Raw genomic sequence first — 10,111 nt, 5'->3', positions numbered from 1 at the left:
ACGACAGAATCCTGGAAATATTTCAGGTGTTGACCTCCCAGCAGCCTGAAGGTCAACCTGCATTATCTGTTATGTTGCTGAGCAGAGGAAGGAGCTCAATGGTAGAGCGCTAGCTTAGCATGTGAGAGGTGGTGGGATCGGTGCCCTCGTTCTCCAGAAGACTTCAGCTTGTTCTGTTGTTGAGCTCTGATGAAACCACTGACTTTGAACCACACACAAAGTGAAGGAGTGACTTAAGATTGATGGCACCTGAGGAACTTCTAGGTTTCCTAAAATCAACTGGAAATTCATTCACCAGTTAAACAGTGACTCTACCAGAGGGGGTGTAGCTCAGTGGTAGAGCGCATGCTGAGCATGTGTGAGGCCCTGGGTTCAATCCCCGGCATCTCCAGCTGGTCCTGTGTAGCCTTCATCTTGTCAGCTAAAGTGATCCTTAAATGTGACAACAGTCGATTCACGATCAGAAGACATCTTCTCCATGTTCAAGGTGGGCGAACTTTCCACAAATATTCAAAATTACTTTTGAAAATGAAAACATAGATCAAACCTGCCCTGTCAATCACCCACAATGGGCGGATCGTCCCACTCCCTATCAGGTTCCCCACTCCGTGACCCAGGAGGCTCCCTCTCCCTATCAGGACTAGAAATCCATTGGGGTCTCCCTGCTCAGGTAGGAGTCCTGCCCACAACGTTAAGCTGTTGATGTTCTAGAGGAGACAACATCTGATCTTTGTTAGATCCACCAGTCAAAGGTTTTCTTTAAAGGCTGTAGCAGCTGAGAATGAGGGATTAATAACCATCTTAGTGAGGACATTTTGAAACATGATGACATTTTATTGACTTGTAGCACTGCAAAAATCATCCCCCCTCCAAAAACCCTCTTCTCCAACTCTGTACTCAAGTTGTCTCCTCATCAGACACCACAGGATCCAGGATGTTCAGTCAAAAAATCATTAGTGATTTTAAAAATGGCCATCAGACACAAAATAAGACTTCAAACAGGTTTACAACTTTATTTGATGTTGACACATTTTGTCCATTTTGCCTCCACACTGTCCTTCATCACAGCATTTAACATCAGGACTGCTCCCAGATCAGCTCCATGACCTCATCCCTGCACCAGAGTACCGCCCAAGTTCATCAAGGATGGCCAACATGAGCAGGTCTAGATTCACCTCCATCTTTGGAGGCTGTTGAATTTCCTCCTGAGGACCGTCAGGCTGTTTCCTTACTTTGCTGTGACCCAACAGCAGACAGCAACAAGGACTATGGTTCACTTGGTAAAACCACCATCTGGAGTCTGGACCAAGATGCTGATGTGATCCTTTGATGAGTTTAGAATCAGTCAGAGATCAAAGACTGAAGCAGGAGATCAATGCTCAGAACCCAGAGATCAAACACAGAATTCCGACATCAAACACAGAATTCAGAGATCAGAGACAGAATTCAACGATCAATCAATTTGAGGAACCAGCGTCTCATGTGAAGATGCTTCTGAACTCATGAAGTGAAATCCTACCATATAGACATGAATGAGTCCAACTGGGACTGGCGACCTGTCCAGGGTGTACCCCGCCTCTTGCCCGTAGATGCTGGGATAGGCTCCAGCCCCCCCGCGACCCTTAATAGTAAGGAATAAGCGGAAGATGACGATGGACGATGGATGGAGTCCAACTGGACCTGAACAGGAGAGAAATAAAGGAGTTGTTATGTAATTGTTATTTATTTCCAGGCCAGGTGAGGGTTGGATTTTGTTCGTTCATGTTGAAGTGAACTGACAGTGGGACTGTGGACCTGGGCTGAAGTCCAGCTCACTGCTGGTTTAATAAAACCACCTGATTGTTTTTCTATAACAATGTATAAACACAGAATCTGTACTTTGAACAATAGAGAATTTCTGCATATTTACAGTATCACTCCATCACTTTAGAGGATTGGAATGTAAAATAATCATTGGACAATGGAAATCATTTATCCTTTAACAAAACAACTTCAGTGCAGAGTTGATAACTGCACTTCAAAATTTGAACTGGTGTCCACATCAATGTGGAATTTGAGGAGGCCACAGCCACCAAATTTCCCAGAGTTCTTGACCATTTGCAGTCTCTTCCCTTGGAGAAGTCAAGTGGAACTACAAGACAAGGAGCAGAAATCCAAGCTGCTGGTGGACCACGTGGTGCTGTGTTGATGCTACTTTCCCACTCAAAGGGGATCGTGCAGGAATGTTCCACACGGTTGACCAAACTTCCATTGCAGAAGAGATTCAGGCAGTTCCACCCACGCCATGCATCCTTGTATGCTGTAAGTGTGAGGCAATACAATACAGTATGTTTCAGTGACATACATTTAGACAGAAGACCTGGGTAATTGGGTGATGTTTACTGACATGCCAATTGGATTGTGGTGCCAATATGGCTGACTTGGTCGGTGTAAATCTTATCATCACAAAACAAAGTACACACAAATGTTCAAATTACTTTTCTAGACTTTAGTCCCCAAAGGAATTTCAGGCACCTGAAAGTGACTTTCTTAAATCTGTGTGTGTGTGTACAGTACATGTCCCCAAAATGGACAATAAAATTATTGGTCCCCAATCTCAAGGATAAAATGATGCAACAGTGATGTAGGAAGAGTTGCTACAAACCTCAAAATGATGCTCCAGTGATGTGGTGAGAGTTGCTACAAACCTCAAAATGATGCTGTCAATAATACAGTAAGACTTGCGACTAAGATCAAAATGATGCTAAAGTGATGTAATGAGAGTTTCTTCTCAACTAAGAAATGATGCTCCAGTGATGTAGTGAGAGTTGCTAAAGACCTCAAAAAGATGCTACAGTGATGTAGTGAGAGTTGCGACTAACCTCAAAATGATGCTTATAGTGATGTCGTGAGAGTTTCTAAAAACCTCCAGATGATGCTCCAGTGATGTAGTGAGTAAAACCTCAAAATGATGCTACAGAGATGGAGTGAGAGTTGCTAAAAATCTCAAAATGATGCTACAGTGATGTAGTGAGAGTTGCGACTAACCTCAAAATGATGCTTATAGTGATGTCGTGAGAGTTGCTATTAAACTAAAAATGATGCTAAAGTGATGTAATGAGGGTTGCTAAAAACCTCAAAATGATGCTCCAGTGATGTAGTGAGCTGCTTAAAACATCAAAATGATGCTACAGTGATGTTGTGAGAGTTGCGACTGACCTCAAAATGATGCTACAGTGATGTAATGAGAATTGCTATGAACCTAAGAAATGATGCGACAGTGATGTGGTGAGAGTTGCTACTAATCTCAAAATGATGCTTCAGTGATGTCATGAGAGTTGCTACATATTTCAAAATGATGCTAAAGTGATGTAATGACAGTTGCTAAAAACCTAAGAAATTATGCTACAGTGATGTAGTGAGAGTTGCTACTATCCTAAAAATGATGCTGACAGTGATGTTGTGAGAGTTGCTACGAACCTCAAAATGATGCTCCAGTGATGCAGTAAGAGTTGCTTAAAACCTTAAAATGATGCTGACAGTCATGTAGTGAGAGTTGCTTAAAATCTCAAAATGATGCGACAGTGATGTGGTGAGAGTTTCTTAAAAAACTCAAAATGATGCGACAGTGATGTGGTGAGAGTTGCTACTATCCTCCAAATGATGCTACAGTGATGTAGTGAGAGTTGCTTAAAATCTCAAAATGATGCTACAGTGATGTAGTGAGAGTTGCTTAAAATCTCAAAATGATGCTACAGTGATGTAGTGAGAGTTGCTACGGACCTCAAAATGATGCTCCAGTGATGCAGTAAGAGTTGCTAAAAACATCAAAATGATGCTGACAGTAATGTAGTGAGAGTTGCTACGAATCACAAAATGATGCTGCAGTGATGTAATGAGAGTTGCTACTAATCTAAGAAATGATGCTCCAGTGATGTAATAAGAATTGCTACAAACCTAAGAAATGATGCGACAGCATTGTAGTGAGAGTTTCTACGAACCTCAAAATGATGCTACAGTAATAGAGTAGGAGTTGCGAAAAATCTCAAAATGATGCTAAAGTGATGTGGTGAGAGTTGCTAAAATCCTAAAAATTATGCTACACTAATGTGGTGAGAGTTGCTACGAACCTCAAAATGATGCTACAGTGATGTAGTGAGAGTTGCTACGATCCTCAAAATGATGCTACAGTAATTTATTAGGTTTCTAAAAACCTCAAAATGATGCGAAAGTGATGAATTGAGAGTTGCTACGAACCTAAAAATGATGCTGACAGTCATGAAGTGAGATTTGCTACTACCCTCAAAATGATGCTACAGTTATGTAGTAAAAGTTGCTAAAAATCTCAAAATGATGCTACAGTGATGTGGTGAGAGTTGCTAAAATCCTCAACATGATGCTGACAGTAATGTAGTTAGAGTTGTTACGAACATCAAAATGATACTACAGTAATGTAGTGAGAGTTGCTACGATCCTCAATATGATGCTACAGTAATGTATTAAGTTGCTAAAAACCTCAAAATGATGCTCCAGTGATGTAGTGAGAGTTGCTACGAACCTCAAAATGATGCTACAGTAATGAAGTAGGAGTTGTTAAAAATCTAAAAATGATGCTGAAAGTAATGTAGTGAGACTTGCTACGAACCTCAATCATGCTACAGTAATGTTGTAAGTGTTGCTAAAAATCTCAAAATGATGCTAAAGTGATGTGGTGAGAGTTGCTAAAATCTTCAAAATGATGCTACAGTGATGTAGTGAGAGTTGCTACCATCCTCCAAATGATGCTAAAGTGATGTAGTAAGAGTTGCAAAAAATCTCAAAATGATTCTCCAGTGATATCGTGAGAGTTGCTACGAACCTAAAAATGAAGCTCCAGTGATGCAGTAAGAGTTGCTTAAAACCTTTAAAAATGATGCTACAGTGATGTGGTGAGAGTTGCTAAAAACCTCAAAATGATGCAAAAGTGATGAATTGAGAGTTGCTACGAACCTAAAAATGATGCTCCAGTAATGAAGTGAGAGTTGCGACGAACCTATAAATGATGCTAGAGTGATGTGGTAAGAGTTGCTTTAAACCTCAAAATGATTCCACAGTCATGTAGTGAGAGTTGCTTAAAACGTTAAAATGATGCTGACAGTTATGAAGTGAGAGTTGCTACTAACCTCAAAATGATGCTCTTGTGATGGATTTAGAGTTGCTAAAAACCTCAAAATGATGCTAAAGTGATGTGGTGAGAGTTGCTTAAAATCTCAAAATGATGCTACAGTGATATGGTGAGAGTTTCTTAAAATCTCAAAATGATGCTAGAGTGATGTGGTGAGAGTTTCTTAAAATCTCAAAATGATGCTACAGTGATGTGGTGAGAGTTTCTTAAAATCTTAAAATGATGCTACAGTGATGTAGTGAGAGTTGCTAAAAACCTCAAAATGATGCTCCAGTGATGTTGTGAGAGTTGCTAAAAATTTCATAATGATGCTAAAGTGATGTGATGAGAGTTGCTCAAAACCTCAAAATGATGCTGTCAGTAATGTAGTGAGAGTTGCTATGAACCTCAAAATGATGCCCCCGTGATGTTGTGAGAGTTGCTAGGAACCTCAAAATGATGCTCCAGTAATGTAGTGAGAGTTGCTAAAAATCTCAAAATGATGCTTCAGTGATGTGGTGAGAGTTGCTAAAAATCTCATAATGATGCTAAAGTGATGTGATGAGAGTTGCTCAAAACCTCAAAATGATGCTGTCAGTAATGTAGTGAGAGTTGCTATGAACCTCAAAATGATGCCCCAGTGATGTTGTGAGAGTTGCTCGGAACCTCAAAATGATGCTACAGTAATGTATTAAGTAGCTAAAAACCTCAAAATGATGCTACAGTGATGTAGTGAGAGTTCCTACGAACCTCAAAATGATGCTACAGTAATGTAGTGAGAGTTGCTATGAACCTCAAAATGATGCTACAGTTATGTAGTGAGAGTTGCTATGAACCTCAAAATGATGCGACAGTTATGTAGTAAGAGTTGCAAAAAATCTCAAAATGATGCTAAAGTGATGTATTTAGTATTGGTAAAAACCTCAAAATGATGCTCCAGTGATGTAGTGAGAGTTGCTACTATCCTCCAAATGATGCTAAAGTGATGTAGTAAGAGTTGCTAAAAATGTCAAAATGATGCTCCAGTGATATCGTGAGAGTTGCTACGAACCTCAAAATTAAGCTCCAGTAATGCAGTAAGAGTTGCTTAAAACCTTAAAATGATGCTGACATTCATGGAGTGAGAGTTGCTAAAAATTTAAAAATGATGCTGTAAGTAATGTACTGAGACTTGCTACGAACCTCAATAATGCTACAGTAATGTTGTAAGTGTTGCTAAAAATCTCCAAATGATGCTAAAGTAATGTAGTGAAGGTTGCTACGAACATCAAAATGATGCGACAGTAATGTGGTGAGAGTTGCTAAGAACCTCAAAATGATGCTACATTAATGTAGTAAGAGTTGCTACGATCCTAAAAATGATGCTCCAGTAATGTATTCAGTTGCTAAAAACCTCAAAATGATGCTACAGTGATGTAGTGAGAGTTGCTACGAACCTCAAAATGATGCTACAGTCATGTATTAAGTTGCGAAAAACCTCAAAATGATGCTGCAGTGATGTAGTGAGAGTTGCTACTCATCTAAGAAATGATGCTAAAGTGATGTAGTGAGAGTTGCTAAAAATCTCAAAATGATGCTACAGTGATGTGGTGAGAGTTTCTTAAAATCTTAAAATGATGCGACAGTGATGTGGTGAGAGTTGCTAAAAACCTCAAAATGATAGTGTCAGTAATGTAGTAAGAGTTGGTAAAAATCTCAAAATGATGCTAAAGTGACATAGTGAGAGTTGCTACGAACCTCAAAATGATGCTACAGTAATGTAGTAGGAGTTGCTAAAAATCTAAAAATTATGCTGTAAGTAATGTAGTGAGACTTGCTACTAACCTCAATAATGCTACAGTAATGTTGTAAGTGTTGCTAAAAATCTCAAAATGATGCTACAGTGATGTAGTGAAAGTTGCCACGAACCTCAAAACGATGCCACAGTAATGTGGTGAGAGTTGCTAAGAACCTCAAAATGATGCTACAGTAATGTAGTGAGAGTTGCTACGATCCTAAAAATGATGCTACAGTCATGTAGTAAGAGTTGCTAAAAATCTCAAAATGATGCTTAAGTGATGTGGTGAGAGTTAAAAAAAAAAATCAAAATGATGCTGTCAGTAATGTAGTGAGAGTTGCTACGAACCTCAAAATGATGCTACAGTCATGTAGTGAGAGTTGCTACGAACCTCAAAATGATCCCACAGTGATGAAGTAAGTGTTGGTAAAAACCTCAAAATGATGCTCCAGTGATATAGTGAGAGTTGCTACTCATCTAAGAAATGATGCTAAAGTGATGTAGTGAGAGTTGGTTCAAATTTCAAAATGATGCTACAGTGATGTTGTGAGAGTTGCTGAAAACCTCAAAATGATGCTGACAGTAATGTTGTGAGAGTTGCTACGAACCTCAAAATGATGCTACAGTGATGTTGTGAGAGTTGCTTAAAATCTCAAAATGATGCAGCAGTGATGTGGTGAGAGTTTCTCAAAAAACTCAAAATGATGCGACAGTGATATGGTGAGAGTTTCTCAAAAAACTCAAAATGATTCGACAGTGATATGGTGAGAGTTTCTCGAAAAACTCAAAATGATGCTAAAGTGATGTGTTGAGAGTTGCTAAAAACCTCACAATGATGCTCCAGTGATGAAGTGAGAGTTGCTAAAAACCTCACAATGATGCTCCAGTGATGTAGTGAGAGTTGCTAAAAATCTCAAAATGATGCTTCATTGATGTGGTGAGAGTTGCAAAAAATCTCACAATGATGCTGTCTGGAATGTAGTGAGAGTTGCTACGAACCTCAAAATGATGCTCCAGTGATGTCGTGAGAGTTGCTACGAACCTCAAAATGATGCTACAGTAATGTAGTGATAGTTGCTAATAAACTCAGTGATGCTTACAGTAATTAAGTAAGAGTTGCTATTAAACTCAAAATGATGCAAAGAGTAACGTAGTGATAGTTGCAAATAAACTCAGTGATGCTTACAGTAATGTAGTAAGTGTTTCGAACAACCTTAAAAGTGATGCTTACAGTAATGTAGTAAGAGTTGCTACGAACCTCAAAATAATGCGACAGTGATGTCGGAAGAATTGCTAATGATCTCAAAATGATGCGACAGTGATGGAGTAAGAATTGCTAATGATCTCAAAATGATGCTAACAGTAACGTAGTGATAGTTGCTAATAAACTCAGTGATAATTACAGTAATTTAGTAAGTGTTTCGAACAACTTTAAAAGTGATGCTGACAGTCATGTAGTAAGAGTTGCTACTTACCTCAAAATGATGCGACAGTGATGTCATAAGAATTGCTCATGAACTCAAAATGATGCTAACAGTAATGTAGTAAGTGTTTCGAATAACCTCTAAGTGATGCTGACACTCATGAAGTAAGAGTTGCTACGACCCTCAAAATAATGCGACGGTGATGTCGTAAGAATTGCTAATCATCTCAAAATGATGTGACAGTGATGTCGTAAGAATTGTATTTAAACTCAAAACGCTACTAACATTATTGTCGTGAAGGTTTCAAATTACCTCAAAGTGATGCTGACAGTTATGTCGTAAGAATTGCTAATCATCTCAAAATGATGCGACAGTGATGTCGAAAGAATTGCTAACAAACTCAAAATGATGCTAACAGTAATGTAGTGAAAGTTGCGAGTAACCTAAAAATGATGCTGAGAGTAATGTATTAAGAGTTGCTAATAACCTCAAAATGATGCGACAGTGATGTCGGAAGAATTGCCAATGAACTCAAAATGATGCGACAGTGATGTCGTAAGAATTGCTAATGAACTCAAAATGATGCTAACAGTCATGGAGTGAAAGTTTCAAATGACCTCAAAGTGATGCTGACAGTCATGTAGTAAGAGTTGCTACGAACCTCAAAATAATGTGACAGTGATGTCAGAAGAATTGCTAATGATCTCAAAATGATGCGACAGTGATGTCGTAAGAATTGCTAATGATCTCAAAATGATGCGACAGTGATGTCGTAAGAATTGCTAATGAATTCAAAATGATGCTAAATGTAATGGAGTGAAAGTTTCAAATAATCTAAAAATGATGCTGAAAGTCATGTAGTAAGAGTTGCTACGAACGTTAAAATAATGCGACAGTGATGTCAGAAGAATTGGTAATGAACTCAAAATGATGCTAAAACTAATGGAGTGAAAGTTTCGAATAACCTCAAAGTGATGCTGACAGTCATGTAGTAAAGAGTTGCGGATAACGTAAAAATGATGCTGACAGTAATGTAGTAAGAGTTGCTACGAACCTTAAAATAATGCAACAATAATGTAGTAAGAGTTGCTACGAACCTCAAAATATTGCGACAGTGATGTCGGAAGAATTGCTAATGAACTTAAATTGATGCTAACAGGAATGGAGTGAATGTTTCGAATAACCTCAAAGTGATGCTGACAGTCATGTACTAAGAGTTGCTACGAATCTCATAATAATGCGACAGTAATGAAGTAAAAGTTGCAACGAACCTCAAAATATTGCGACAGTGATGTCGAAAGAATTGCTAATGATCTCAAAATGATGCTAACAGTAATGGAGTGAATGTTTCAAATAACCTCAAAGTGATGCTGACAGTCATGTAGTAAGAGTTTCGAACAACCTCAAAGTGATTGTGACAGTCATGTAGTAAGAGTTGCTACGAACCTCAAAATAATGCGACAGTGATGTCGGAAGAATTGCTAAAGATCTCAAAATGATACGACAGTGATGTCAGAAGAATTGGTAATGAACTCAAAATGATGCTAACAGTAATGGAGTGAATGTTTCGAATAACCTCAAAGTGATGCTGACATTCATGTACTAAGAGTTGCTACGAATCTCAACATAATGCGACAGTAATGTAATAAAAGTTGCAACGAACCTCAAAATATTACGACAGTGATGTCGGAAGAATTGCTAATGAACTCAAGATGATGCTAACAGTAATGGAGTGAAACTTTCGAATAACCTCAAAGTGATGCTGAAAGTAATTTAGTTAGAGTTGCG

At 38.6% G+C, this 10,111-nt stretch overlaps 1 non-coding gene across 1 annotated transcript; it reads left to right on the top strand.

Annotated features, from left to right (window-relative positions):
- Nucleotides 1-319: 319 nt before the first annotated feature.
- Nucleotides 320-391, top strand: trnaa-agc (transfer RNA alanine (anticodon AGC)). The gene has a single exon. It is a non-coding gene; the product is annotated as a tRNA-Ala (tRNA).
- Nucleotides 392-10,111: the final 9,720 nt, after the last annotated feature.

This window comes from Aulostomus chinensis, chromosome 1, assembly GCF_037954235.1.
Source record: "Aulostomus chinensis isolate RoL2024-O1b breed Wild chromosome 1, RoL_Achi_v1.0, whole genome shotgun sequence".
NCBI classification, from domain to species: domain Eukaryota; kingdom Metazoa; phylum Chordata; class Actinopteri; order Syngnathiformes; family Aulostomidae; genus Aulostomus; species Aulostomus chinensis.
This window is presented reverse-complemented; position numbering and strand designations above follow the sequence as displayed.